At 37.4% G+C, this 26,891-nt stretch overlaps 1 protein-coding gene and 1 long non-coding RNA gene across 2 annotated transcripts in view; both read left to right on the top strand.

The window, feature by feature from the left end:
• LOC141411437 (uncharacterized) overlaps positions 1-16,531 on the top strand; it is a 40,314-nt gene extending 23,783 nt beyond the window's left edge. Inside the window, exons 3-4 of the long non-coding RNA XR_012436169.1 lie at positions 15,408-15,490; positions 16,020-16,531. This is a non-coding gene — a long non-coding RNA (uncharacterized lncRNA). The remainder of the gene's footprint in view (positions 1-15,407; positions 15,491-16,019) is intronic.
• Positions 1-26,891, top strand: part of Hs6st3 (heparan sulfate 6-O-sulfotransferase 3) — a 699,700-nt gene that overhangs the window by 369,715 nt on the left and 303,094 nt on the right. The gene's annotated exons all lie outside the window — the stretch shown is intronic.

Below are 26,891 nucleotides of genomic sequence, written 5' to 3'. Positions count from 1 at the left end.
CTATCAGTAATAAGGAGCTGATATAATTACCTGAATGACCCTGGTTAGAACCCTTGTTCTTATATTGTCATACTCAAGCATATTTCAGGCATCAAACCTTTGCTTATCCTTTCAATATGAATTTTTCTATTCATATGAGTGTGCCCTTCATATGTTACATTCAATGTTACCTTTAAAATACCTAATGGAAACAACTTAAATTGCAAACTTAAATTGTCACAAACTTCCTAACTCCAGGTTGGTCCTCTTTTAAATAACCCGAAACCTCAAACAACATAGTCATTTCTCTTAACTTGCAATGCTGGTTGCTCAGGTGGTAGAGAGAGAAAATTGTTATTTGCTTGGTGACAATGAGACAGTTACATAAATGTGATGTACAAAGTGAACACATAAATAGTATTTTAGAAACAGGGAATCATCTAAGTCCCTGTTGATTATAGTATAGGTACTAGACATTTGAATGGAATTGCTTCTTAATTACCGAACTCTCTTTGATAGCCATGAGAAAAAATTGGATTGGGCAGTATTGATTCCCAGCACTTCTGTTCCTCTTTAGGGATATTCTGAGCTGGCAAAACACATACAGATGGGCAGACAAGACTGCTTAGTTTGCCCTCTGCTGAATTTGATCAATAGGAGCCTATTTTTGTACCAAGGAGAAGTGGCTCTGTTAATTTAGGCCTGGAAATCTCATCATTAGATACTCTCAAGTAAGAAGATTTAAAATATTTTACTTGAGATATAAATTGCATGTAGGCATTTTGCAGTAAAACTTGTTTTCCTTTATGTTCTTTAAAAAAACGTAAAGTGCTTCTTACAGTTATTGTTTTTTCCTAAGTAATACCGCTAAGAGGGCCTAAACTACTGGCCTCAGTAGCTAGTGGGCAAAACTCCTACTTTACCCACTTCGTCTGCGGAACCTTTGTTTTTCAGTAGTACTGCATACAGTTTTAGGAACTGGGGTAAAATAGGATTTTTTTTTAAAAGAACACTTTTGCCTACTAGCAGGGTAGTGTTTTTTTTTTCTTTTATTGTTACCCAGATGGACAAAATTCCTGCTTTGTATTCTGCAAGCTTACTGTGGTCTTACTTTTGTTCATTTGCAAAACATTTACTCAGTCATAACTATGCTCAAAAGTAACTTGTTGGTAATCAGGAATCAAGAATGCATTGGAGGTTAGGAAAGCCAAATTATGTTCTGCTTCAAACATCTGTTCATGCAATGCTATTTATGGTTTTTAAAAAAAGGTATAAAGTGTATGGGTTGACTGTGCTACAATTGATTTATGATGCTTTCATTTTATAGCAAAACACTCAAAGAGTTTTTCTTAATTTTTTTCTGTTCAATTCTTTAATGGGGCCATTTCTCTGAATGCTAAGATAAAGTTCAGACCCACTCAGGGGCAGGGAGTAATCAAAAAGGAACAAAGTCTTGGCAAGCAGCAGCGTTTCGTAGTCAAGGTACTCTGGCTCAGATTTGTTTTTTAAACATTTGGAATAGGTTCTAAGAGTCTGTCTTGCCTAATCTTTTACATTTGTCAAGATTTCAAGACAAAGAAAGAAAGTGAAAAAGAGTATGATTTTTGTTTGCAGATTGAGATTTGAAATTCCTGGGTCATGTTTCCATTTCCTGCTATATGAATTCCATGGGAATTTCCACCAGGGAAACAGAAGTGCAGTAGGCAGTGATGAGAATGAAGAGGTTTGAAAGAGAGAGCTGATGTGAAAAGAGAGGGAGCATTTATAATTTGTAATTGGTCTTCAGTAGAGAGATGCTAGAACTGGGTGGTAGGTGATCCTTTGAGATTGTAACTCATACTTCTTTTATTTTTACTAATTTCTTCATAAATAAGGCCAAAGAAATAAGTCCAGTTCTTCAAGAAATGGGAGAGACTTTCTTTTATTCTGAACCCAAAAGGTATGAATGACCTCAAAAAGCACTGCCAAGATCATCGTGGACTTGCTTATAATGAAGATTGTCATCCTCATTGCATTGGAAAAAATGCAAACCAACTGTGAAAGTCACCCTGATTTCAAGGTGGCATTTGAAGCAATCTGAAGAAACACTGAGTAGATCTGAAAACACAGGTTCAATCCTAGGTAGATCTGCTAATGCTGGCATTAGCAGATGTCCTTGATAGGAGGGCTAAGCATGCAGGGTTAAAGTGAAAATGGAGTCCATATTTCTACTGCTGCTGTGCTTAATATGTTAATTCCCACATATTCACTGGATAAAAGAATGCTGCTAGTTTCCCTCTTGTTTTTCAACAGTTTTTGGTAGGGCTGCATAGTGTATCCCTTTTCCTGCTCTAGGCACACAATTGGCTTTAGCTCCTTCCCAAGACTAATGCTCTCCAAGCTGTATAGGAGTTGATCAATGTTCACATATGCTTTTGTAACTTTAAAATGATAAATTGAATAGTGGTATAATTAATATCTGCCTTAATTAACTAGCTACACTGTGTGCATATATTTATAAACCACCTTTTAAAATTCAGTGTTTGAAAACTGTAGGAGTGATTTGAAGTTTGACCTGAGAAACATTTTCAAAGGTTGTTTGCTTGAATCTCCTTGCAAGTGTAACGATGATTAATGAGCAAAGTGGTTTACTTTAAATACTTTTGAGTAAATAAATTCACTATATGGTAGTTATTAAAAGCAGGAGTTTCGTTAGAACCTTTTATTTGGAGCTCAAGATGGAGCCAAGATATTACACCGACATAAAGCTAAAAAATGATCTCCATGAAAGAGTGTGTTTTCCCCAGAATTGAACATTCTTCAGTGTGATTTTAATCCAGCCATGGTGCTGTGTTAGTCTGTGGGATCAGAAAGTAAACTCAACAATAGACAGAGTAGTCTGGCTTTTGATTAACATACATTTTTACCATGGTGTTAGCAGATTAAATGAGTTTACACTGAAAGGGATTTATTTGTCTGGATGTTTTCAACTTGTTAAGTTCTTGATAGTTTTATGTATAGGAAAAACAAGCTTTATTCTGGAATTCTTTCCTTCAAAGGGCTCATGTATTTTCTGTAAGATTATGTAATATTTTGTAACTATATATTTAACTGGCTTATCTTCTTTGGTCTTCAGGTTTAGGAAGCATCTTGGGCTTTTAAACTTTAAAAACAGCTGAGGGACTGGGGGTGTACCTATGTGGTAAGCACATTCTTAACACACATGAAGCCTTGACCTCCAGTATCATGTGCAGACAAACAATGCAAGTACACATGAGCATACACACATGCATGCACGCACACACACATACACACAAAGCTGGGTCAGCTCAGCCACTGGGCTGGTCTTTACCCTTTAAGACTGCATGTTTCAGATGCATTTGTTTTGCTTCAGAGAAATACATGCACATTGGTATTGACTTTTGTTATCTTTATTCTTAGTAGTAAACTATGGGAAGTCATTACTTCAAATAATAACAATGGCTTTAAGAATTACATAGCTCAGTCTGGGTGGGGTGGCCTCTGCCTCTAATACCATCTACTAGTAGGTGGAAATCAGGAGGATAGCAGTTTGAGGCTAGCCCAAGCAAAAAGTTACTGAGACCCTGTCTCAACCAACAAGTTGGGTGTGACAGTGCACATGTCTGTCATCCAAGCTACATGGGAAGCACAGAAAGGATCATAATCTGAAGCTGGTAAAAACATGGGTTGCTATAAAAAAATAACTAAAGCAAATGAAAAAAGGCAAGGTGAGGGGGTACTTGAGGTGTGGTTCAAATGGTAGAATGCCTGCCTAGGAAGAGTCAGCCCCTGAGTTCAAATGGCAGTACTGCAAAAATAAAAAGGATTTACAGATCTCATATGACTAATTTCCATTTGCAGGCTTCTTTTAACAAGGAGATAGGCATAGCATGGGTAGCTCCCAGCACAGACCCATTTGACTCTCCTCACTTTCAATGGTGAAGCTCAGTCACTGTTGTCAAGACATACATCCACTCAGATAGTGCATGTGAGCAGGACGTCTATTGCCAAACACAAGTTGCCTGGAGGCAGAAGTAGAAAAAGCATCATAAGTGCAACAGAACAACTCACTGTAGGCTTTTAATTATCTGAGATTTACATAAGCAACTCCACAAAATGGGAGATGCACCCAATTAAATGATAGTAAATTTACTTTGCTGCAGAATTCAATAATTTACATCTTGGTTTCCCTGCGTTGCATTAATTACCGATTTGGTAGCAGATGAAAAAGCATCTGGGTAAAATTTAACCTACATGTATTCAAATTAACCACAGAGATAGATTTATCTACTCATTATTCAGTATATTTATGTGCTAGACATTGGGGATGAGGAGACATACAAGCATATAAACAGCTTCATATCCTTCAAAAATAGTTTAATGCAGTTGTTGTATTTATTTGTTTATTTAATAAATATTACCTGAACCTTTACTGTAATCCAAAGACACAATAATGGGCTCAAATGGACATGATCTTACAAATAACAGGTCAAATGTTAGTAGGAGGACATAGTCACTGGATATCCACTATTGGCAGTGTGAAAGACCACCTGGTTAAAATAACTACAGGCTCCCAAAATACATATTTTAAAAGTCTTCCTAAATTCATTGCTAAGTTAACATAAAAGGAATGAATCGGAAGCATCCAAAACTGCAGGGGAAGCAGGAGTTTTGTAAGGTTGATGAGCTCTAAGACTGGCTTTCACCCAAAGGGATTGTGCCAAATCCAGGAGACCTTGAACTTTCATGTCAGGGCCAAGTGGCTAAACCAAATAGTTGGTGAACTAGCCATGCCAATGTTACACAAACTCTTTCCAGGAAGGAGAAAGAGTGAATGATCCCAGACTCATTACACGAGGCAAGCATAACCATAGTACAGAAATCTGGCAAGAAGGCAAGGAGATTGTAAGGAATAAAAATGATATAGACTACTGTCCTCATGAATGTAGGTGAAAATATCTAATCAAATTTGTAGTACACAAAATCCAGACAACTCTAAGAATGATAGTATGCAATGATCAAATTGTGTTATCTTAGGAATGCAGAGTCGATGTAATATTAGTAAATAAATTCATGTAGTATATTACATAAAACACATAGAGGACATTATAAAGATTCTCTATAGGTTAAGATAAAGGTATTTGATAAACATAGGCAACTATTTATGACTTCAAAAATGTAATCCTTAGTAAAGTGGATGAATAATGAAAATATTTCTGTAAAGGGAATTGATACAGTTTATGGTAAATATACATCAGATGGTGAAATTCTTGATCTTAAAGATAAAAAACAAGATAGGACTGCCTGCTACCACCTTTCTTTAACATTATACTTGAGGTTTTTAGTCAATGCAGTAAGGCAAAGGAAAAGTAAGAATTAGAAGAGGAAACAAGACTGTCATTTTTAAAAGGGTATCTCTGTAGAAAATCCCCAAATACCCATAAATAAATGACTATAACTCAGAAAACAGGTTAGCAGTTGTATCAACATATAAAGGCAAGTTGCATCTCCCAATGCCAACACTGGGAAGTGAGTGTGGCAACATGTATAAAGTAATGAGAAATAAAAGATGAACATTTTATAATTCTACATTCTCACTTAGACATTGTGGGAGGTCAGAAAAATATAACTAGGGTGCAGATATAAGATAATTATTGCAAGAAGAAATCTAAAGAAAATCTAAATAAATGATGACCTGTATCAAATTCATAGCTAGGAGGGTGTTAATTTTTCCCAAGTTGACTTATAGATTCAGTGCTAATTTAATAAAAACCACCACAGAGTTGTGTGAATTTAGGTAACTAGACATACTGTTTTAGAGATTTATTTGAAAAATCAATGTGTAAGGAATAAATAAGAACAAAGTAAGGCAAACATTTTCAAACAGTCAGGATTATTTAAATCTATAGTCCAGTTTAGATGATGGAGACCCATTGAGTGCTCTGAGAGACTCAGGCACAGATTACAACTTTCTTTACAGAGACAGCATTGCAGAACCAAGGTATACATAAATAGTCCTTAGAAAGATGATTATCCATATGACAAAAGTGAAATTGGTGGCCCAAACAATGTATACACATGTTAGTAAATGTAAAAACGATAAAATAAAGAATAATAATAAAAATAAAACGTAAAAAGAAAAAAATGAAATTGGGTGTTGCCTTTAGACAAAAAAGAAGATTAAGTCAATAAAATATAAAAGTGAAAAAGGAAACTATGAAATGTTTAGAAGGAATTATAGGATCATGTTTTTATGACCACAGGGTAGAAAATTTCCTGAACAACACACAACTAGTGCAAGACATACAAATGCAAACCAGTTAGTAAGGATTTAATCTGACTATAGTGAAATTGAGATATTGTTTATTTAAAAACCCTGTAAAAAGAAAGCAAGTTCAACACATATAGCTGGCAAATAATTAGTATCCAGGTTACATAAAAAAAAAAAAACTCAGTAACTAGAAAGCATTCCAATAGAAAACTGGAAAAAAAACAACAAAAACACAAAGACTGACAAACATATGACAAAATGTGGAATAATATTAGTCAGGGAAATGAAGATAAAAACAGAAAATAATTGATGTTTATCCCAATTCACTGAGGCCACCAAACTAAAAAAAAGTCTTGTAAAATTCTGATAGCAACAGAAGGTCCTCCTTCCATTCTGGGGTATCTCGGGGAACATAAAAATCCACATACCCATGCTTGAAATACCAGTTTTTAATGTACATCATGAGAAATGCTTGTACATTACTGTATAAGACTGTCCATAGTATCATAGTTCAATAGCTAGAAAGTGGAAACAGACTAAATGGCTCAAAGCACACAGTACATAAGAAATTACATACTGAAGAGGGAATCAATTTTCTAGAAACCACTATGTATTTAGGAGTAGTCTCAGTAGGATTTCATCTCATCTTGGCAGGAAGAGTATCAGAAGGTAAGAGAAGCAGAATGGTTTCCAGGGTCTGAATTGGATAAGCATGGGAATTGCCCGTAGTGGTGCCATTGACTGTGATAGCTTTTCTAATAATTGCTATATTGTTTTAAATGACAAAGGCGTAAATATCCAGAGAAACTTTTTATATCCCTTGATTCATTTCAAAATAGTACACACCTATGCATCATAATTATGCCATATTGATGAGACAGTTCATATACCACATATGTGTGCACACAGTGGAGGGGTTGGGGAGAGAGAGAGAGAGAGAGAGAGAGAGAGAGAGAGAGAGAGAGAGAGAGAGAGAGAGAGAGAGAGAGAGAGAGAGAGAGAGAATGAGAGAAACATAACTCACCAGCTTGACAAAAAAAGGAAGTTGGATAGCGGTAAACAGGTTTAGGTAGGGACCCTTATCCACTACTTATATCAGAGTAGATATTGAGCCTCATGAACCCCTCAACTGCTTTACTAGGTGGAAATCCTGGAAAAATCTGCATGTGTGCATCAGGAAATATTCATGAGGAACTCTTAGCAGCAAACCATGGTACATTCTGAAAGTCCATTGACAGTAGAATCAAGCAAACATGGGAGCTTACACAGTGGAATACATATACAGCAGTGAAAATAACTGAAATGCACCTTAGACCTTAATGTTGGTGGATCTTACACAGACATAGGAAGAATAAATGTACATTACTTACAAATGCAACTCACAGGTCACAAAAACAGATGTTAGGCTCAGGGAGAGGGGGAAGATGGGGCTACAATGATGAAAGGTGGGGTGATTAGAGTTGAAACAACAAAAAACAAAAATATTCTAAGGTAAGGCAATTTTCTCCTTTTGACCATGGGTGATACCAATCAAGGTTTTCACTTCATTCTAATTCTTTGAAATGTTCACATGCTCTGTAAACATTGTGATCTATATCACAACCATCATATTTAATAAAAATTGAAAAATGGGGTAACGAACGAAAATATTAATGATATGTGCTCTGAACCATACATTTGCAGATCATTGTAATTTTTCTTTGAATTTTTCTTAGTTTTTTCAATGAAGATTACAACCCCAAAGAAATGACAGCTTTCTTTCCCTTTTTCCTTTTTCTTAAGCATTGAGAAGACTTAAAAGCTACAATCTGAGCAAATTTCAAGTGCAGAATACCACTCGTTAGTTACAGTTACTGCACTGTACATTTCGTCAACATAACCAAAACTTCGTGCTCTGACCAGCAACTCATTTCCCTGCACCCCCTCCCCGAAAATCATCATTCTACTTTCTGCTTTCATGAGGCTGACTCTTTTAGATTCCACATAAAAGTGAGATCATGTACTATATTTGTTTTTCAGTGTCTGGATTCATTTACTTAGCAGAATATTCTTCATGTTAGTCCATGTTGTCAGAAATGTCAGGATTTCCTCCTTTCTTTTAAAGCAGGAAAAAGAAGTCAGGAAGGAAGGAAGAAAGAAAGAAATAGTAACTATGTGAGGTGATGGTTATGGACAGTGTATAATACACCAAAACTTTAAGTTGTATGCCTTAAATATATGCAATTCTTACTTGTCAGTCATAGCTTTATAAAGTCAGCAGTGGTGTGTACCACACTACCAATCTTAACTCGGAGCCATTCTGTAATGGGAAGAGTGCTTGTGTCACAGATGAAAACTTCCTGGTCACAGCAGAAGAAGAGGGGGTACCTCCTAAGTAGAATTCAACTTTTCTATACATCTTAACCAAAAATGGTAGCATTGCTAAAGCCAGGGTACCACTGGAAGTCAATCCTCTTTGTTTCAATCATTCTACATTTACATGTGCCTTTCCTATTTCTCTTTTCTGACACCCACCACAAAACTGTGTGCTTATAATCTTCCTTGCTCTCTGTGTTCATGATGCTCCTAATAGTACATACATGGGTCTCATTGGTGGTGTTTCCTAGAGATTGCAATTTTTTAATTATACTTCCTAACTCCTCTTGTGTTCTGTTTGCCTTTGAATGGGAAGGCAGCTCTCAAGCATCACTGTTCAACAAGAGGAGAAGGAACAAGATCTCAGGACAACTGCCACATTGGCACTTGGCACCGTCCTCTGCTTAAATCTGTCCTGCATCCTGCTTCTCTTTAATTAGTCTCATAGGAAAAGAGAAGCAAGATCACACTGCAAAACAGAATGTTTTGGAATTCTCATTATTCTTTTATAGTTGTGCCCCTGGTCATTTTTTATCTTTACCTCAGTAGGGTTTCTAATAAAAACTGGAGGCTGGACACATTGAGCTCACACATGTACAAGATATTGCTCACACTACATGAATGTACAGGGCTTAGTCCTTTTCCTCAAGGAGTCTATGATCTAAGGGGACAGGTAGCCATGTTAATAATAATAATTCATCATGATAATAAATGACGATAACAGTCATAGCAATAATTTAGCATTTCCAGCATAATACCCATTCTTCATATATTAAAAATTCCCTTGTAACAACCATATTACATGAGTGGTATTTGGCATCATTTGCCAGATCAAGAAATTGGGGCAAGGAAACCAAATCACGTGCCCCAAGTCATATAAGTACTTTATGGTATGTCAGAATGAAAGAAACCAGGCAGCCCTCCTCTTGACCGGTGTCTGTAACCACATGATGTTCAGCTGCACTATGAAATAAAGCAGCAAAAAAAAAAAGAGTTTGGCTCAAGGGCTAGGTATGAACTGACGACAGGCTCCTCAGTACCAAAATCCCAAGTGAAACCCAAGAATATAAAGTTGACCCCGGTCCGAGGTAACAGATTCAGTGTTATTCATCTGCGTTTCTTTATGTTGATGTCCAAGGACTGTATTTTCCTAATGACTAGAATTTCTGTTTTCTTTAAACATACCTTACTGTTGACTTTTCCAAGCAGCATTTGCATTTTAAAATGCCAGAAATTACTGCACATATTCCTAAATGAGAACTTCAAGCCTAAAGATCAAGAAAACAACAATTTGGGCTTAGAAATAACAGAACACATAAAGTATGACACGATGTGCTAGGTACCTTGAATGGACATTGATCTCTAAATTATAAGAAGTCCTACAAAGGAAGAAACTGAATGCCTTTAAACTGAAATAAGTTTGAATAAGAACACAGAAATTGAACTGATAGAACATCTATTTGGTTATTTGAATTACCAGTTAATTGAATTAATTTGTGTGGCCAGTTGAATTTTTTTAACACTTAACAGGCTACACACATGCACACATACCCCCATACACCCACCACAACACTATCTATCTGGTGTCCTTTTTCCTGCAGGGAAAAACAAGAAAACTGGTAAGAGACAAGCAAGGCAAAGCTGTGTTTGAATTATAGTTCTCATTGCAAGTTTAAGTCTGCATGACACACACCTGCTGGGGCAGGGTGTTATCTTCATAAACAATGAGAAAAATCTACTGTACATATGCTGTGGAGCTCTGTTGATAGAGACTGGGAGGTCATAATTTAGAATTTTTGACATTTTTAAGAAGTAGAATCTTTACTTTGGATCTTTTGGCATTAAACATAAAATATAGCAGCTCATAGGAAGCTATGACTTCACTGAGCTAAAAAAGACTATTTTAGATGAGTTTTCCATATTGATCTCCTTCAAGGATGCTAGTAAATAATTTCAACACCACTGTTTTCTTCTTGTTTATTCATGTCTCCTACTAAAGAAAAGAAATGTTTGCTAATGAAAGAAACAAAGCAAAATATTTACACCATACTGTGCCTTTCTCTTGACAAGGGCCAATGTGGTAAGGAGGCTTTTTCTCCCTCATAAAATTGTTTACATGAAACAGTAGGAGAGAGCTAACAGTTTTTCTTTAGCAGCTGGAGGTTGTCTGAATGGTCTTCAATTCCCATGCATGTTTTGTAATGCAGATTTCTTTGAAAATGGTCTTGCCTGTGCACCTTAAATACATTTTAGAATTATTTTACCATGAAATTAGTTTTCTCCGTCATTGACTTACTTGAATCCCCCCTTTTTTTGATCAATGCTGGGACATTAAAGATAAAGCTCTGACTGCACATGCTATTTTTGGAAGTTCCTATCAAAAATCCATCCTGGAACAAACCAACATACTTTGAGAAAAAGGTCACTACAGCAACCTGGGTACTTGGTGTCCTCAATTTTGCACCCTGGAGCTGAATTTTCAACTTTCTACCCCTTCAATGGCCTATGTTTGTGTATTTATTAACTGCAAATAGAGCAGGAAAGGCCTGATAGGAGCAAAACTAGCCCAGAACTTACTGGCAATGGAATGAGTCATGTTTGGAACTGGAGATCATCAAGTTAAGTGAGATCAGCCAAGCTCAGAAAGACAAACATTGCGTGTTTTTGTTCATATGCAGAATCTAGACCTAATAAAAATAAGAACATGACATGATTATTAAAGGGGAACTTTTTTTGAGGGGGAAAGGAGAGGGTGTTGGGGATGAATATTGTAGAAGTATATTATATATGTATGAAGATAACATAAAGAAACCCACCAAAGTTTGTTAAAAAGGAGGGGAAGGAGTAAAGGGGGTAAAGAAAGAGTAATACAGAATTTGATCAAAGTATGTTATATGCATGTTGTAAATATCACAATGAAGCCTCTTTGTACAATTAACTTACTCTAATAAAAATTAAATTAAAAATTCCTGAATCAAACAGCAACTCATGGTTCAGAAATCCTACAACAAAACTAGCTGGTGGCAATGGTATTTGTAGAGGTTGTTACTGGTGACTGAAGCAGGATGGTGGCAGTGGTGATGGTGATGGTAGTGGTGATGGAACTAAAGATGATGACTAATGGTGGTGATGTTAGCAGAGATGGTGATGGTAGAAGAGGTGATAGAGAGCTGGTAATAGCAATGGTGGTGATGATGCGGGGGTGGTTGTGGTGGTGGTGATGATAATGGTGGTATTAGTAGTAATAATAATAATGACAGTGGTAGGAAGGGCATTACAGAGATTTAAAATATCCCAATTAAGCTCCTAGGAATGTGTTTGGTGCAACATTTTTCTTTTATTTTCCTTCCTCTAATCATTTCACAAGAGGTAGTTCTGTTTCCAACATAACATTTTTCTGTCTCTAAAAATACAATAAATTTTAACTAGGAAAGTCTTTATCGTCATCAAATAATATTACATACATATAGAAGATTCTTCAAAGCCAACAAAATAAATTTTCAATTATTTGTTTGGTAAATATTCAATACCTTTGGGAAATGAGAGTTGTAAAAGGAAACCAACCCTGTAATTTAATAGTATTAAAAAACCTTTCCATAGTCACTTTCCTCCTCACTGCTATACCTAGGAGAATGGTCTCTGTGTCATTGTTAGTTGGCACAATTTTTTTATTCCATACTTTGAAATATGAATCTATTACAAAGGATCATGTTGGTGAGGCATTGGGGATGAATAAGTTAGGAATAGTAATTAGTTTTCAGACATTCCTTTTGAGGATGGCAATGTATTTTCCCCCCAAATAATTTCCTTCTGAGCAGTTGGTTTATAATAAGAACATTTAGTTTGACTAAATTTGCACATTCTGGATGGACTATCTTTATCTTCTTGACACATTATTTCCCAGTCCTATTGTACTGCTCCTTCTGCTCATTCTTTCCCACAAACGATATCCTCTTCAAGATACGTCAGCCCATGACACCTATTCCTCATGTCTAGAACATGTACCCTTTTCCACTTAAACAAACAAAAGTCAAATGAAATTCCTCAATGCCACCCTATGTACCTTCCACTTACAGCCTTGCCTCTTCCATAGCGATGCTTCTTGAAATTGCTGCATGAGTTGTCTTGTTCCTATTTCTCACTCATTTCTATAACCCATTATACCTTTGCTCCTTTCCCAACCACTCCACAAAAATTTCTCTCAATATTAGCAATGTCCTTTGTTGCTCAATTGCAAGGGCATTTCTCCTACTTCTTACTGGTCACATACATGGCATTTGACCCTGTGGCTGCATCCTTTTGGGTAAACTATTCATCTGGCCATCTCCTACTTACCATTTGGCTTTCAGCTCAATAATCAGTTATTCTAAGATGACTTTTCTGGACCACTCCAAGTCTAGAAAAGAAATAGCACCTATACTTTTTCATAATGTAGAAGCTGTTACAAATGCCTATTCACCTACACATCTGTTTTCTTTGTACGCTTGTTGCCTAGCACATTATGCACATAGTAGACATGATTTTTCTTCGTTTCACTTCATTTCAAGTAAAGAAACTTTCTCTGGTGTAAGTAGAAGAAGAATTTATTGTTATGATTCAAAGTTACATCTTGGGTCAAAAGGCAGGAAGTGCTGCCAGGCCTTGGGGAACTGAGAATGGGAAGAGACAGCTGCAGGAAGCAAGACAATTTATCTAGGATGTACTCTGCCTTTAGGGGTCAAATAACTACTAGCTTCCACTTCTTTCTATATTTCAGCCACACTTTTCCCCAACTACAGACCAGCTTTTGTTCTTTGGTGGATGTTTTTTCAGGGTAAGGGATCAAACCCAGGGCCTTGCACATACTAGGCAAACACTCTAGCTTCTCTTTCCCTCTTCTGAGTTTATACATCCTCAGTGCCAGTACTCCCAGGGGAGTAGTAGAAACATGGCTCTGGGGTTGTACCATGAGGAAATGAGGGTGCTAAGGGACTTTCACAGAGAATGGGGTCATGAGCTGAGTAGACACTCCAAGATATGTCTATGTCACTTAAAAGTCCAGTGCAAGACTAAAAAACTCTCTGCCAGTATTCTCTCATTTCCTTAAGCAATCTAAATTATCAAAAGACTAATATTCCTCATTTACAAGAAAGTGATTGTATCCAGTGTAGCTTCAACATGTCTCTACACTTTTCTTATTGACACAATGTGATATATTGTCCCTATAAAAAGAGCTAATTTTATCTAAAACGAGTTCCTAATGGAGTGTGAGTTGACCATCTCTTATTATTTTGGTTAAAGAAGCAATGCTGAGAGTTGTGGCGAAAGGACTCAGCACATTTTTTTTACTCAGCTCTCACTACAATAAGACAGTGTAATAAACAAAACCCCAGACCTCAAGGAACCTACAACAATAATGCATTTATTTTTCTGGGCCGTGGGTCTGAAGGAGCTGATGTTTGGTGCAACCAGACTTGGTTCTGCATTTTTCTAGTACCAGGGTTGAAGGACAGAGGCTACATGAGTCTTGCTCTTATCAGGGAGGAGCCTGTGGCAAAACATAGACCATTTCTAAATCCTTGGGCTTAGAAGTGGGAACTGTCACTTCCACCCATATCCTAATGTTTAGAGCAAGAGACAAGACCAAGGTAAATGTCAGTGGAGTGGATGATTCTCCAGTCTGTTGCAGGCTCACGTGGCAATGAGAGGACTAAGAATTGGTAACAAGAATCACATTTACTGTCATCCTGAATTTCTTACATGATCTCTAAGAATTTTTAATTTTCCAGGTCAAGGTCAAATGCTAGGTCGCTAGGTATGCACTGATTCTGGTTGATCTCTCCAGCCTCATTTCTTCTTAATTCTCCTTAATCTGTATACCGTTTGGCTCCAGCCAAATTGAGTCTCTGTTGAACATAATGTGTTATTTCATATCTTCTAGCATACTGTTCTTTCAGACTCTTCCCCCTTCTTTATCTAGCTAACTCTTACTTTACTTTTAAACGTAGGCATAGCAAAGATTTCCTCCTGGAAACCTGCCATGATTCCTCTGAACTCATATTGTTGCCCCTCTTCTGGACTTCTTAGCATCTTGTGATTACCTGCAGCATTGTACAGTATAGCCTGCACTATACTGACTGATGCTTTAACTGTCTGTCCCTCTAAATAGAACTGGAAATCCCTTAAGGCCATGAGAAGGCCTTAGTTAACTCCATGCCATTAGCTTTGAGCACAGTGTTTGGCTCTTAGTGCCCACGCACGATTTATGAAAGGAAAGAAAAAGAATCAGAAGACAAGAACGTAGAGGGAAGGAAGGGAAGGAGAGAGGAAAGAAGGAAGAACAACAAGGGTAGTGGTTGTTACTTGTGGGGTAGCTCATTCACTGCATTTATCTAGTAGGCTTATGTTAGGAATATTTTGTTTCTGAAGTTAAGAGATGGCCAACCTTGACCAACATGTTATTGTTAATTATTTTGTCGCTACTTATTCTATCATCTAGACCCTCCACATATTTAATACTATAAGCACATGCACAGATCCTAAGTTCCTTTCCAAAGTTAAGTGTGCCCTTCCCTACCTCCTTGTAAATATTTCATGGCTACTACCTTGCCAAGTAGTGTCTGCCTGAACATGGGCGGGTTTAATTACACAGGGAGCACTTCTGCCCTGTCATTGATGGATATGCAGTTAAAGGCACAGCCTCGAGCGTCCCTGGTGGAATGCTAATAAGGAAACAGGGATTTAGCTGTTATTGGGTCATTTTCTTATTGGAAAAACAAAGGGTGATGATGGATGTCACCAATGCTGTTTCTCTGTATTCCAGGCATGTATCAAAAGGAGTTTATCTTTATCTGAGCACTTGTGCCAATGTTCTCTGGAGCCTAGGTGACTGCATGACACATCGTGGTAAATAACTTCTTAAAAAAGTATATGCTGGCTCATTTTAGAATGCATGTGCTGTTTAAAAATAGGTGGGGAGTTTGACACACACCTGATTGCCTCTGAGATGGAATCCAAAGTGTCTGGTATCGCAACCTTTTCTGGGGAAGGCTTCTCATCGGTTCACCCCTTGTCTCCAGTGGCTCAGGCAGCAGCTAGGGCTACAGAGGCAATGTCCAATTACTCAGAATATCTGCCCTGCTCCCGGCAGGACTTCCACTTCCTGGTTGTTGCAGATGATGGATGGCACTTTTTGTAAAATGTGATTTCTTTGGAATAGGGAGGTTGAGTCTAGGAAAGGGTAGGTCTTGGTTCCCACAGGACAGCATGGCTGAGAATGTGGTTGCCCAAGTCAAGAGGCCACTGAGTTATATCTGCAATGAGATGCTGTAAAAAGCCAGGGAGGATAAGATTGCTCAGGGGCGTGGTGGCTACAATTTATTCTTAAGTGTGAAACCGTAGTGGCTTTTTTTTTTCAGTGTTAATTTCTTTCTAGTATATGGTTTTAACCTAATGGAATGGAACCAGCCTGGCCAAGTGTTGTGAGTCTATGTGGCCATGTGACCTCCGTGGGAACCGCAAAAGGAGTGGAAAGTTGCAGAGATGGCTGTCAACATACAATGAGCAGTGAAAATCAATGAGAGGAAAATGGTCCATTTTTGCTTCATTGATTTTTGCTGGTCAGTGAATCCTCTTCATTTTATTCACCCCCCTCCTTCCATTTTTTCCCCGTTGGAAATGCACAGTACTGAGAGTGACAGTTCGTTTAATCACATGGAGTTTTTCATGGTGGCAAGGCGTCAGTTTTGGGGAGGAGCTGAGTAAGGTGAATCTGAAGATTGGGGAGGAAGACTCTTGCTCCTAGTCCTTTGTAATGATGGGTGGGGGAGATGGTATTAGAACTAAGTAGGTTAGCTTAGTGACTGTGGTGACTGCTCAAATGGATAGGAATCATTAGAAGAAAACTTTTAAAAAAGAATGCTAACAAGTTGCATAAATAAAGAACAAGTGTAGATCCTGGAGAAAGGTCAGTGACAAAGCTCTGTAGGTCAAGTGATAGGATTTAGGAGGTGTTGTCTTTGAATTATACAAAGTTCCTGTATTGATTTTTGTGTGTGTGTGTGTGTGAGAGAGAAGGCAAAGGAGAAAATAGGATTTAGTACACAGTAATGTAAATATAACGTAGTAAGTTAATCATTTGGAGTTGTTTGCTTGCTTTCAGTTATCAGACTAGGTAGAAGAATAATTTAGCTACAATGAAGAGAAACCCGAAACCCACAAAGCCTGACCTGTCAGAAGTGTTTGCCCCAGGGAGGCTAGCTTAACTTAATGGGAAATGGAAGAAGAGAAAATTATTGTCTCTAGTTAGATTTGGTTTAGTTATTGGTTTCAAATAATCTTTTGTTTGGTTTACCTATGTTTAATTTTCAGATGAGAAACTAAGGCCCAGTACTTTTTAAAAAATTGCAGAAGATGAAATGGGAGCTGAGTGGAATGTTGAAAGATCTCAAAACTATTTTGTCAATTGATTGGCTGTTAAACATTCTACTTTATGGAAAAGCAGTTGAGAGTTAAAGGAATTTTTCCAAGTAGAAAAAACAAAGTTCAAGGCTAAAAGGCAACTCTGTTCTCTCATAATTGATGTTAGTTATTTTTGTTGTTCCTACATAGACCTTTCTGTTTATATTTTGCATGTGGAAATTGCTGCTAAAATGCTCAATACAGTTATGAACATTCTTTGGTTCCGAATGGATTCTATTCTCTGAGCTATTTTTACTCTTCAATCATCTACTCATTTGATTTGGGACCAGGAAGATGGGCAATGATTTAGAAGCATGCTTCATGGCCGAAGCCTTATAACAGGAACATATGTGCCTGTGTAGTGCTGTGTACGATAACCAGGGCTGACAAGAGGTTGATAACAGCTATTAAAATAGGTTCTGCAAATGCATGTTTTCCTTAAGGCCTTAGACACTAATATAAACAAAATAGTTTAGTTGCTTGATAATAAATATGTAATGTGTCTTCAGGCCAGTTTTCACAGGTTTTCTTTTATTCCCTGGACACCTCTGCTCACCCTTTGACCATCAACAGTCTACTAAGGCTCACATCAGCAGAAGCTATTTGGCCAGAAGACAGCCCTGAGAAAATAGCTGCCTTATCCAGCAACCAGCATTACAAAGGAAAAAAATCCTCCAAAATGGTTCTTTTTTCTTGTTAATGTCATAAACCAGTTAATTAGGGACCGATCTCATCCAAGAGTGATCATGGGGGAAGAATCAGCTAAAATCATTGTAAATGTGTCCCCCAGTAAAGCAGGTAAGTCAGCAAACTAAGCCAAAGAGACAGCTGTGGTCATAGGCCAAAATGAAGAATTCACAAGTTGAAATGAAACTTATGATAATTAGCTTAACTGCATCCAAAAATCTTAAAAGGAGGACAAACAAGAAGAGCCATGAAAACAAACAAAGAAAAAACACTCTGGTCTTTCAGTCTTCATATTTGAATTGTTTTGGAAGAATCAAGCTCAGTTGAGGAGATCCATAGGTACCTTGGCAGCTGGTAGGTCTGTACTAAAGTGAAAAACAATCTGAAAATAAGAGGTACCTATGCTTTTGCTGAAAGGGATGAATGTGCATTCTCATAGCTGATGAAAGCTTTTAAATGTAAGGAATAAATCTGAAGTAGACTGATAGAAAGAGGCAATCTTCATCTTTGTTGGAACTAGAAGACTCCAAGAACACAGATAATTAGCTTAATTTCTCTTGACAGCTTCTTGGGATCCCTAGACATACCTAATGGAGAGGCTGCTAAAGGAGACAGAGAACTGAGTCTTGAATCATTCCTTGAGACAGCTTCTTACCTGTGGTGACATTAGATCTTGTGAGTGTTGCCAAATGTTGCTCACTTGCACAGGATATATTTGTGGTGCAGTGTCTTGAATCATAGAAAGAGAAATATATTTTTGCTGTTAATGATGAGAAACCAATCCCCGAGGAAAAGTTGATATCAAAAGCTGGTGCAGTGGAGCTGAGGATGTCAACGCCTTGATTTGATAGTGTCCTGAGTTCCTCTAAATAATTCAGAGCATTTCACACAGAAGAAGGATTGGAGCTAGTTGTTAGGAGGAATTTCATAGCTATTTAATATTAGACATGAGATCCTGAGAAAGGCTAGTTATTCTTCAGCTTCCATTTTTTTTAAATCAACTTCTTTTTATTAAAGCACTGGCCGTGTAGCACTTCTTTCTGTTTTCCTTATGAGGACCACATCACATTGACTACATTCACCGCAAGGCAAGCTTTTGGAGCATCTCACCAGCATACTCTCCATCATGCTTTGTTTAGTTATTACAGAGGACAGTATGCCTTTGAAGCTGAGAGAACAGGGCAATGGAAGAAGAGAGGGACATGAAAGGATTTTGCAATTTGGTCATCAGACTCCTTTAGGAATGAGAGCTGCAATGAACACAAAACAAAATTAAAAATAACTATATTCTTTCAGTGCCCATGCTCTATGCTGTGTTGACATCTGTGAGTGTTTTAGGTTAAAGAGCTAGCCTTAGCTAGCTTAGATTAGCTTAGATTTCTAGGATCATTTTCTTAGAGTGCAAGAACCAGCGACGATCCCTTATGACACTGTCAATCAAAGAGTAACTAATTTCCATGATTAAAAAGTAAGTCTCATATATGGTGAAAATTTGCTGCATGCTTTGTTAAAATGAGAAAACATAGGCAAAAAAAAAAATCCTTCTCTTTCTACGTAAGTACCAAGAAGGCTGAAGTATCAAGAAGGGGAACTAACTTTTCCTTCAAGTAATTTTATGCCAATTAGGTATCACCAGTACTTTGTAACTAATTAATGTTAGCTTACAGAAGAAAAAAAGAGGATCCAGCTCAGTGCCCCAGGCATAGAACGATTGGGTACTCAATCGATACATGTTGAATGCATAACTGATGTGAACATTTGAAGAACTGGAATTAAAACTTCGTGTTTTAAATGAGGATAGATTGCTCAGTTTTCTTTGTGTTCATTAACTGCCTGCTTCTTTTTTGGCCAGAGATATAAAAAGGGAAATGTGCAGAGAAGCGTTTTCAGTAAGGCGAGAAAAGAGGAAATAATCGTAAGGAGTCTGAACAAGAAATAAATGTTGGAGTAGCTTAAAATTTTATGTATTTAGAGAAATATAAAGTATGAGGTTTTCAGTTGAGCATGTCAGGGGAGCTGAGTAGGAGTCCATTATCCCCCACAGAGTTCCTGGACTTACCTCCAGTCTAGTTATTGTTGCTTGACATGAAATCTGATCTCTTTTCCAAGTAAGTGTATTTCCATTGCTGCCATTGGACTAGTTTTTAAATGAGCAATAGTAATAATAATAAGAATATTATACTATCATTTGTACGTAGCCTTTGATTTGTGCTTCTCACACTACACCTGTTCACAACTCTAAGTTTTGCAATCAATCAGTAGGGAGATGTGATCATTCCCATTTTATACAGGGGATTTGGAAGCTAAGAAAGAGTAGATTACTTGCCCAGGGTCACACAATTTCCAAGTGGTAAAAGGAGAATTAAAAACAGATTGACTAGACTATTAAATCCTTTCTCTTTCCTTCTGTTTTATGTCTTTAAAATAATGGAGAAGGGAAATGAGGGGAGAGGCACATTGAATTTAAGAATTCATTCATCCACCCATCCATCCATTCATTCATCCATCCATGTATCCATTTATCCATTCATTTGACAAATACTTGTTAGAAGTCTACTGTGTGTGACGTTTTGAAAATGCAGTGATAACTAGAATACAGTCCTTATGTCAAAGAGTTCTCCCTTTAGCTAACAGGGGAATGTCACTGAGTAGGGAAATTATATATTCTGAAGTAGTGACTAATACCAGGAGCAAGCAGAGGTTGATCTGGAACATGTAATTCAGCTTAGACAAGTCAGGAAAGGAGATATTTCTTCAGTCAGGTTTTTTGGGAGTTAGCCTAGAGGAATTTGGGCAAGGGTGGACAACACTGTTCCAGAAAGGGGATGGTAAATTTCCATCTTGGTAGTTCCAGATATTCACAGAACTGAAGTATAGAGAATGAGAATAGTGAGGTAGATGGAGAACCCATTAGAGAAACCTTGAAGTCCATGGGAGGATTTTGCATTGGATCCTTGGAGCATTGGGAAACCATTTAATGATTTTAGGTAAAGAAACTGTTGGCTTGGGCTTGAACTTTAAAATGATGACTCTGGCTGTAAGGAAAATAGATTAGAATGCATTAAGACCAGAGGCAGGGAGACCTGTCCCATCAATGCAATGGCAAACTGATCTGAGAAGTGACAAGGATTGGCATTGGGTGTATTTGAGAAATATTGATGAGATGAAACTCATCAATAAGAGAACTTGATGATTTATAATATGGACACTGAACTGTATCAGTCAGGTGAGGCGAAGTTATACTGTTTTAAAAATAAGCATCCACATTTCTATAGCTTAACAAAAGCTTATTCTCTCTCATACAGAGTTCAGTTCACTATAGATCTAGGCAACTGTTTGGGGTAATGGTCCCACATGCTTAGGGATTCAGACACTTCAACCTGGGGTTACCTCCTTCTTAACAGAACTCCTGTGCAGTCACTATGCAATTAAAGAGGATGACTGGTTGTACAAGAGCTTCTCACCATCTTAGCCCTCATGTGACCTGCTATCTGCTCTAACCTCATTGACCAGAACTAGTCATGGACCTATCCAGTGACAGGAATACTGAGCAGTGTAGTTTTCTGTGTCCTCAGGATCCAGAAACCTTTCAGATATTAGAAAACACTAGTATTGTTCACCTTAGGGACTAGCTAGCTCTTCAGTTTAAAAGTTTAAGGACGTGTGTATGTATATGTGTATGGATGCATGTGTGCTCATGTGTGGGAGGCAGCAGTGGACTTCCAAGTTTTGGACTCATAAGTCAAGAGATGGGGGAGATATGTATGTCCTACTGGCTTTTATGAATTTGGCTGCTTTGGCCTGATGACAATATCAATGTTTACTAAGTGCCTGTTAATATGCCACTGGGACCTTCCAGCTTCTCCAGTTGCCTACTTTCCCCCATGTCTGCCCACCTTCTGCCATTTGGTATAAGTCTCCCTTTAAAAAGTGGCTGTGGGAGTTTACAGCAATTCTTAGAAGTAACTTACAAGCAATTCTCAGTCCCTATATGATCTGCCTCAGGTAGTGTTGGTTCATCTAAGTGTGGTTCCACCTGAAAATGGTACTGAAGAGAAATGAAGCGGTTTGGCTAACTTGTTTAGATTCATTCTGAACCATAAATAAGACTGATTAGTTGCAAAAATCTCTTCTCCATCAAAAAACTCTTATTTTCTAATTTATAACATGAGATTTAGGACTTTGGTAGGAAATGAGAATTTCTCGATTTCTTCTGCCTAACAAATTTCAAGATATGAGTTGATCAGCAAGTACATCGTTTCTGTCCTCTGTCTTAGACACCAGTTAAGTCAAAAGAGGATGAACCATCTGAAATCAAAGAGTATATGCTCTAGAATGGCTGTCAAGGCTATTTAGAAATTTTATGAAAGTGAAAACTTGAAAAAATGTGTTATTTATGATTTTAAAAAGCAATCACAAACAAGAGCCCCATTTCTTGCTGTTCTCCTTGTGTTAAGTAGAGAAGGAAGTAGTGTTTCTTTTATACATGAATCAGGGTTCATTTTTCTTTAGGGTTGACCCATAGTAGGCCTGCCCTAAACATTTGTAGAATGGGTTAAAGGTAAAAAAAAAAAAAGATTTAATGAAAACAAGTTCTATTTGAACAGTTGAGGATTTCACCTTTTCCAGAGCTGCTCTGTTTAACCTCTAGACTGGTTTTAATGCCTGCAGTTATTCAGGCTCATGCTCTTCCCATGAAATGCAGGCATTTCTTTGCCTGCATTCTGCATCAAGGAAATACACACAGACCTTCCTGCTTCTCTACCTGTCAGCTTTGGGACTTGGGGCAACTTGCAATTCTCTGGGTCTGGGGTGGTTACCAAAAATGAAGAATCAGGGTGTGATCCCTGCCTGTCAGTCTCATGACTTGATGTGAGGCACGATAAAATCCTGGGTCCGAAGTGTTTTGGAAATGAGCAGGTACTCTGTGACCAGCTGTACAGAGGAACTATTTTTCAAAATCTTCTTTCTCTGGTCAGGCTCTCACCTACCTTATCCTTGTTTCTCTCTTCCCTCCTTTGTTCTCTCTGTGTCCTGCTCACCTCTGTCCTCTTTACAACCTGCTTGCTTCCTTGTTCTTAGATGTGTACCCTCTGTGCTTCATCAACTCCAAATATAAAGGGATATTAGTGGGTAAAAGTCCCCTACTATGGCCAAAAGTTTCAGCAAAGCACTCTTTTCTTTTTTTCCATTCTCCTCCTCAAGCATACTACTTACAGTGCCACTCATACATTATGGGCACTTTATAGATTCTTATTAATAATAACTCAGAGAGTTGCCTTTTTCTACATGGGTGATGATATTTGCTAGATACCGATGACACTGATCTTCAGGGTCCTTTCTCCTGGGGCAAGTAAAGGCTCATTATTTTGGTTGTCAATCTACTTTCTTTACCATGCCTCCCAGCGGAGACTGATTGAAAAGCTAGGTATGATAGAGGTCATCAGCTTTCAAATCCAGCTTCCTGAAGCCAAGCACAACATATTTTCTGCTCATATAAGAATAATCTGAATAATATTAATCTCTTTAGATTCGCATTCCTTTTTAAAGTTTTCTGTAATGCTCAACTTGTATATAGCATTGTCCTTTCTATGAGACTAACTTTTTATTTGGTCTTCTTGGAACATTGTTGGAAGTCCATGATAATCAAACTCCTTGACTAAGATCATTTCCTGGTCTGAGGCAGTTTAATCTGTCTAGATCATGACCAGCCTTCAAAATAAGTTTTTTTCAATTCTATACAACAATTTCTTTACCCACCTCAAATTCAATCAAACATCAAGTATAATTAAGTAGATAAAAAAGAAATCTGTTGGAAAGTGTACAAGTAAAGAGATTAATCTTCATGGGTGTGCTCTACTTTTCATTGTTGATACTATAGCCAAAAAACGTTCCTAGGGAAGAGTCTTAAGTAGAAAAAATGTACAGGGTTATGCATATACCCTTAACTGCTGATAACTTTTCATTACTTTGATGTTTCTCAATAAATGTTCATTTTTTCCCTAGTATTACTTTTCGGATGTCACACACTAAAAAAGTTGCTCAATCTACCAACTCATTTAATAATAATCAGTGTTTATTGAGCTCTTACAGTGTCCATGATTTTAGGTACTTAGAATAATGTTAATATTCAAAAGAAGGCACAGTTTCCATCCCCAAGGAGTTTAATTTATAAGATAACAATATTGATGAAAGTATGAAACAAACTGAGATCTAACTTCTGAAGGAGAGAAATAGGTAAATGCATTTAACCATGGGAATGATCAGGGAGTATTTGAGAATTAGGAATGTGATTCTAACAATGAGGTTAAAGGATTAGTAGGAGTTAACCAAAATGAAATGGTGGAGCTTATGAGGGAAATGTTTCACTAAGAGGGAACCACAGATGCAAAGGCCCAGTGGTAAGAAGCTGGAATCTTGAATGAATTGAAAGGAAGGTGGTGTGCTTGGACCTCAAAGAACAAGAGGGCAGTGGTTTGGGATTAAGCAGGAGATAGCATACCCCAGCTCCCAAGACCTTGTAGAACACCCATGCAAGGTCGTTTAAGTATTTTAAATAAAGATTGTGACATGGTCAGATTACTATTATTTTGAAAAGAGATATTTAGCCTCATTTTGAAGGAAGGATGAAGTGTGCTTTTGGAATTAAGGAATTGAGAAACTCAAGATGCATGTATTAGAGATTTTGTAGCTAACTATGATATCACTTATTTTATATTGTGGACAATGTGACAGAAGAATTTTTTAAACATACAGGTGTATACAGGTATATGTGCATGATTTTTTTTAGAACAGGCAATTTCTAGAGCAGTTTTATCGGTTCAGAGTGAAGTTGAGCAGAAGGCACAGAGATCTCCTATGTGCCTTTTGGCCCCACACATATATGGGCTCCCTCATTATCAACATTCCCTACCAGAGTGGTATATTTGCTACAATTGATGAGCCTACAAAGGCACATTATTATTATCCAAAAAATCACAGTGTATTTTAGGGTTCAGTTCTGATGTATACTCTGTGGTGTGGACAAATGTACAGTGAGGTGTATTTAGCATCATACAGAGCAGTTTCAGTGCCCTAAAAATCTTCTATGCTCCATCTATTCAGTCTTTCCCCATCCTCACCCTAACTCTTGGCAACCAATGAATTTTTTATGTCACCATAGTTTTGCCTTTTCCAGAATGTCATATAATTAGAATCATGAAGTATGTAGTCTTTGAAAACTGACTTCTTTTACTTAGTAGTATGCATTTAAGTTTCCTTCATATCTTGTCATGACTTGATAGTCCATTGTTTGAATGGCCCATAGTTTATCCATCACATATTGCAGGACATCTTGGTTGCTTTCAAGTTTTGGTACTTAAGAATAAACCCACTATTAACATCTGTGTGCAGGTTTTTGTGCATACATCTATGAACATAAGTTTTCAACTTCTTAGGGTAAATACCAAGAAGTGCAATGGCTGTATGGCATGGTAAGAGTATGTTTGTTTTATTTGAAAACTCACCAATCTATCTTCCAAAATAACTGTACCATTTTGCTGTTCCACTGGTATGGTCCTTTTGCTCCATACCCCCAGCACCTGGTGTTGTGAGTGTTTTGGATTTGGTCCATTCTAGCAGGTGTTTAGTGGCATCTCATTGTCATTTTAGTTTGCATTTTCTTAATGACATGTGATGTGGAACATTTTTTCATATTCTTATTTTCCATCTATAAACATAAGGCCTTTTGCCCATATAGTGAATGATTTGTTAGTTTTTTCATTGTTGAAATTTTGAAATTTTCAAAATTTCATTGTTGAAAGTAAAATTTCAGAGTATGGTTGAGTTTTTCCCATCTTGACATGTTGAGGTAGGCTGGCTTGCAGATATGAGTGTACTCTTTTACCTTAGAAGCTTTATAAGTGACTGCTAGAAAACCTTAGAAAATACTTTGCGATTAAGTTTTACCCTCAAACTGTTATATCCTTGCAATTATGATAGGGACTTATATTCATTGGTGGGATAGTGTCAGGACAGCCTGTGGGATATCTAAAATTTATAATTAGTGATTTTCCCCATGTAAACCCATTATTTGTGATATGGGCCATATAGAATATTTGATGTTGAAGGGCAAAGGCCAGGTTTGGTATCTATGTGCCATGACTCCTTGCATCAGCCAGAGCATATTTTAGAGGTGCAGTCAATATTTAAACAAAGTGGTCCTATCCACACTGATTGACATGAATTTGAACATGATTGCAAGGTTTCTGCAGCTGAATATATGCACACTGATAATACAACCATGCTCAGAGTTTTCTATTTTGTCAGACTGTGTTCAAAATGCAAGGCTGGTTATGTACATCATCATTGTGTACAGAAATAGATGTGTACCACCAGAGAGTGTCTAGTGTGAATGGTCAATGGTCAACAACATTACAGACAAATTAACTCAAGTTTACTTAGCAGAAAAAAAAAAGATTTACCTGAACAAATGCACACAATCATAAACTTTCTGTATTAAAGAAGAGTGGTTTACTTTTCAAATGTTTCATTTTTTTAAATTATTTTTTTATTCACATGTACATACATTATTTGGGTCATTTCTCCTCCCTGCCCCCCTCCCCCACCCTCTCCCCCTTCCCCCTCCTCAGTTCCGGGCAGGTCATGTTCTGCCTTTATCACTAGTTTTGTTGAAGAAAAGAGACAAGCCTAATAAGGAAGACAAAGTGTTTTGCTAGTTGAGTTGAGGATAGCTATACAGAAATATTCCTAGCATTGCTTTCATGTACACGTGTTATGACCCAAGTTGATTCATCTCTAATTGATCTTTACCCTGGTTACTGATCCCCTTCTCATGATAACCTCTGTTGCTTTAAGGTTTCTGTATTAGTTCCTCTAGAGTGGGGACATCAAACGCTTTCATGTTTTGCATTTCTACCTATTTCTATATCACCCATATGTGCTCTCCCCTTATAATGTGATCCAAGTCCAACCACATTGCTGCATTTTTATTGTTACCTGTGTTTTAGTTCTTCCCAAAATGATCCTTTGTTTCTTTTCTCTTCTTTCTGGCTTCCTCTCTTTGGATGTGTATGGACCCTGTGAACTTGACTTTTCTCCCATGTAACAGGTAAGGAAGGACAATTTTTGCTATTTATATTTTCTTCTATGATCTAGTTAT

The sequence above is a fragment of the Castor canadensis genome, chromosome 10 (genome assembly GCF_047511655.1).
Source record: "Castor canadensis chromosome 10, mCasCan1.hap1v2, whole genome shotgun sequence".
Lineage (NCBI taxonomy): Eukaryota > Metazoa > Chordata > Mammalia > Rodentia > Castoridae > Castor > Castor canadensis.
Note: the sequence above shows the minus strand (reverse complement) of the source record. Positions and strands in the feature narration are given on the sequence as shown.